Source organism: Arachis ipaensis, chromosome B03, assembly GCF_000816755.2.
Source record: "Arachis ipaensis cultivar K30076 chromosome B03, Araip1.1, whole genome shotgun sequence".
NCBI lineage: Eukaryota > Viridiplantae > Streptophyta > Magnoliopsida > Fabales > Fabaceae > Arachis > Arachis ipaensis.
This window is the reverse complement of record NC_029787.2, coordinates 76,340,340-76,345,537: the sequence shown is the minus strand read 5'-3', so window position 1 is coordinate 76,345,537 and position 5,198 is coordinate 76,340,340. Positions and strand designations below refer to the sequence as shown.

The window sequence follows — 5,198 nt, the reverse complement described above, 5'->3', positions numbered from 1 at the left end:
TGGGAATTATACTTTTTTTACAAAAGTTTCTCTATTAAATTGTATAGGAGCTCATTGATTTAAACATTGTATAATGTTATATATATATGGAGTTGTTGGGGGATATTAATTATTAATTACTCTCCTAGTTAAATGTTGTCCTTTTTTACAGCCTTTGGAATATATATAATTGAATATGAACTAGTCAATGTTGTTGAAGAGTGATTTTGATTTCTGGGTGTCTCTAGAGTTTCTAGAAGTTCTGATCTTTATTTTTACAATTGAACTATTGGCTGCGGGGCAGTCTTAAATAATGGTACAGTCTTTGTTTATTTTAGTCCTAAATTGCTGTGGTTAGTGCACATTTTTACCCTATTTAAGTTAGTTTTGAAAGATGATGGTTCTTGCAGTTAACATGCAGAAGTGAATATTGCTATAAATTTACATGTAGAAGTGAATGATGCATCCAATAGCTGGTCTAAACTTGTCTATATTCTATGCTAGTTGCCCTCTGCAATTGAAGAGTGGTTGTTATCATAGTTGTTCGTGTGTATTCACTTCAGTTTTCCATTATTAACTAAACAAACTAATGTAATAATTGTGTCCAAATTTAACTTGCAGAAACTTTGTAAGAGGAATCAAGAAATTTGGCAAAAACAAATAATTCCTCATACTTCAGGTGCTAAATCAATTGCAAGAAGAAGGGCTGAATTGGTAATCAATTAATGCATGTATATCTAATCTATCTCAAATATAATGCATGCATCATCTCTTAATTTTCTTGATATCTAATCTAAGTTAGTAGGCTGCTATTTTTTGATCAAGTCTTTCTACTTTTCTTAAATTTTAGATGGAAGAGACGGGAAAAGAAGTTAATAGGGTTCAAATGTGGGACATCACTCACTAGAAAATAGATGGAAGTTATGTTAATGAAAAGGCTAAAGAAATAGCGGTAAGACTAAAGTGCAATAAGTAACTTGTTTGTATTTCTTTTTCTTTCTTTTTTATAAGATAATACTATTTTTGATTCTTTCTCTTTCTTTTTATATATGTAGGAGAAGATTGAAGTACATAGCAGCCAACAACCGATGGAATTAACTGTTAATTCTCCTCTTGATGCTCTTGGAGTAGTTTTTGGGAAAGAGCACCCTGGTCGTGTTTGAGGTTTAGGTATGGGAGCTGTTCCAACAATTGCTTTCAAGAACAACACTACAAGGATTAGTCAAATGAATTTAGGTTCTTCAAATGATGCTGGCACATCAACTACTTGTGGTCCAAATGTGCAAGAAGAGTTGGATACCGTTAAAGCGCAATTGCAAGCGCTAGTCTCCTATATTGCTTCTAAGGAAGGAGGTAAAATTCCAATACAATTGGCTGGAATGTTCCCTACTCAACAAATCTCACAGGTACAAATACAATTATCCTCTTTTTTTTTCTTTGCTTTATCTCCGTCAGTTTTTTCTTAGGTTCATAGTTTCTTGTTGAATACAAATATGTTGAATATTGATATAGTTTCTTGTTGCTGCTTATGATATAATTAGTAGTAGTGCTAGCTTATGCTAGAGTGATAGTAAACCCTCACATTGTTGAAATAACAAATTAAACAAGAGCTAAAATGTATACAAATTAAGAGCAAGTAATAATAACCATATATATCCTACTGTGTTAGCTTCTCTCTGAACAATTTCAAGCAGATTATATATAATTAAGAAGATCAGATGAATGCATTGCATGATTGTCATCATTAATTTTCTTCTTAATTAATAACTAATTACCATGATGAGCCTTCACCAATAATACCAGTCCAATACCCAATACCCAGTTGAATTGTTCCTAGCTTGTTGTTTGTTGTTTTGGTCAAGTTCAACACCAATAACTAATTACTGCCGCTGAAAGCTAATGATGATGGTGATGCTTGATTTCTCCAAAAGGGAACAGAAGCCTCCCATTATTATGATTATTATTATTCTCTACTTGCCCACCATTACTTCCAAGCCCATCAACCAAAGAAAATCCAAGACTGGGCTTAATCTCTTGCATGGGAAACCCAGAAATGAAGAATTTAGCATCAATGAAGAATCCCTTTTTTGTGCCCTGCATGGAGAAAATCTAAAGGATCAAAACTAAACCAGAAATCAATAAGTTGGAACAAAACTTTCTTGTTTTTTTACTATTCAAGTTGTCATGTGTACAAAAAAGGTTTTTAAAGTTGTGCTGAGTGCTGTTACTGAAAAAAAAAAGATTTAATTTTACTTTATACTATATTTTTTTAGTCTCTAAAGTTTGACAAATGTGTGTTCTTTTATATATGCCTTTTCTTATAAATTAAATCAGACTTATAATGTATATCAATATATGCCCTTTTCTTGCATTTCTTGTGCTCATAATAATTATATTTTTGTTATAGGGATTGGATCAGGAGAGTGAGATTCTATCACCAAAAGAGTTAGGAAGTAGGTCTTCTGGAGCAAGCAACAAGGAAGCATGACAATGCTTAATATGTTAAGACGTATATTAAGAATTATATGTTAAGACGTATTATTGAAAAATGTTACTTTGATACTTTGTTTTTGGATTATGACATTTCCATTATGACTTGGATTATGACTTTTGGATTATGTATGAATTAAAAATCATCTTATGATGTTTGATTTATGATTATGCCTTCTGGTTATTACGAGATTTTTAAGTATGTTTCGAAAATATCACTTTAAATTGGTAGTTTCAATCTTATTTTAAAAAGCATAAAATTGTCATCATAATTAGGTACAAACGGCGGTTAGAAACCCCATTTTAAATGAAAACGATGCCATTATACGCTGGTAGAAACGGTGGTTAAAAACTGCCATTTTAAACACAAAAGATACCATTATAACCTGGTAAAAACGGCAGCTAGAAACTGCCATTTTAACACAAAAGATGCCATTATAACCTGGTAAAAATGGCGGTTATAATGGTAAAAATGGCGGTTTCCAACCGCCATTTTAAACAGAAGTGATGTCACAACATCCTGGTAAAAACGGCGGTTACAGCCGCCATTTTAAACAGTATAAAAAACCGCCATTTTATCCGGAAATAATGGCGGTTACAAACCATTATTACGGCGATTTTCTGAAAACCGCCGTAATAACCAGAATGGTGCCCAGAATAATGGCGTTTCTTGGAGGCGCCAGTTTTGGCCATAATGGCGGTTCTAACCGCCATAATTCCCCAAAATAACCGCCATTTTAACCCTGTTTTTTTGTAGTGTCATGAAGCTCATCCTCCATTACCTTTACCCAAGAAGGGTCATCAAGGGCTTCCTTGACGTTTTGAGGCTCCATTTGAGAGAGAAAAGCAATGTTTGTTTCTTCATTTGCTTTTCTAATGGAGGAACGAGTTTTGACATCTTGTGACACATCCCCAATGACAAACTCATGCGGATAGTTCTTTAAGAATCTCCATTCACGAGGTCTTGTAGACTTAGAAGCAGATTCGGTTACTGAGGGATTCAAGGAGCTGGTGGTTTCAGGATTTTCTTCAGATTCATGAGACAAAATAGAATTGTCTCGTGCAGGATTTTCAGCAGCTGCAGTTTCAAATTCCTTCTGTGCAGAATTTTCAATTTCATGATTTTGGCCTTTTCTATCATCCTTTTGATCCTGATTTCCTACATCACAGTCTTCCAAAATACTTTGAACAAGTTAGTGTCACAAAATGTAACATGTATGGACTCTTGATGATAAACTCTATATGCTTTACTAGTTATGGAATATCCTACAAATAAACACTCATATGCCTTTGAATCAAATTTTTCCAAATTATCTTTGTTATTTAGAACAAAACATTTGCAACCAACTATATGCAAGTAATTTAAATTTGGTGGGTGACCTTTCCAAAGTTCATAAGGAGTTTTCTTCAAAAATTTCTTTATGATAGTTCTATTCAAAATGTGGCAAGTTGTGCTAACCGCTTCAACCCAAAGGAATTTTGGGACATTACTCTCACAAAGCACGGCTCTTGTCATTTCTTGAATACTTCTGTTTCTTCTTTCCACAACACCATTTTGTTATGGTGTCCTTGGACAAGAGAAGTTGTGTGATATTCCAAATTCCTCACAAAAGGATTCAAATAATTGGTTTTCAAATTTAGTTCCATGATCACTTCTTATTGAGGTGATCTTTAAATCCTTTTCATTTTGATCTTTCTTGCTAAATATTTCAAAAGCCAAAAAGGCTTCATTTTTGTATGCGAGAAATAAAACCCAACCAAACCTAGAGTAGTCATCCACAATTACTAAACCATAATGTTTACCACCTAAGTTTTGAGTTCTTGTTGGACCAAATAAATCAATATATAGCAATTCAAGTGGTCTTTTAGTAGAGATGTCTTCCTTTGGTTTAAATGAACTCTTTGTTTGTTTTTCCATTTGACAAGCATCACAAGTGATGTCTTTGTCAAACCTTATCAAAGGAAGACCTTTTACTAATCCTTTCTTGACAAGCTTGTTTATTTGAAACATACTAGCATGGCCCAATCTCTTGTGCCAAAGCCACTTTTTAGATTCTTTAGAATGAAAACAAGCTATATTTTGATCCTTTAGTTAATCAAGGGTAAGTCCATACACATTATCACAACGTTTAGCAATAAACAACACTTCATTAGTCTTTTCATTTACAACACAACGTTCCAATCTTTTAAAAATTACTAAATAACTTAAATCACACAATTGACTTATGCTCAAAAGATTATGCCTCAAACCATTAACCAAAAAGACATCATCAATAGAGGTAGAGTTATTGTTACCTACTTTTTCAACAGCAACAATTTTATCTTTTCCATTATCTCCAAAGGACACAAAACCTCCACCATACTTGTTTAGTTTGATGAAGAAGGTTGGCCTTCCAGTCTTGTGCCTAGAACACCGACTATCCAAGTACCACATGTCTTTCTTGTTCTTGGATGCTAGGCAAATCTGCATAAGATTTCAATCAACCTTAGGTATCCAAACTAATTTGGATCCTTTGAAGTTAATCCACATTGGTTGCCCAAGTGCATTGAAATTACAAACAACATTATAAATTTGGTTTTCTATTCTTCTTTTTATAATAAAACATTGTGAGTAAGAGTGACAGTTTTCTTACAATTAAAGCAATGATTTTCTGAAGCACGTTGCTGAAAAGGATATGAATTATGATGCTGGAAATGATTTAAGACTTGAGTATTTCTGGTTTTTGGAA

General features: G+C 33.2%; 1 long non-coding RNA gene across 1 annotated transcript; it reads left to right on the top strand.

Annotated features, from left to right (window-relative positions):
- Positions 592-2,568, top strand: LOC107634475. The gene is made up of 4 exons (XR_001618925.2): positions 592-693; positions 830-931; positions 1,035-1,385; positions 2,387-2,568. It is a non-coding gene; the product is annotated as an uncharacterized LOC107634475 (long non-coding RNA).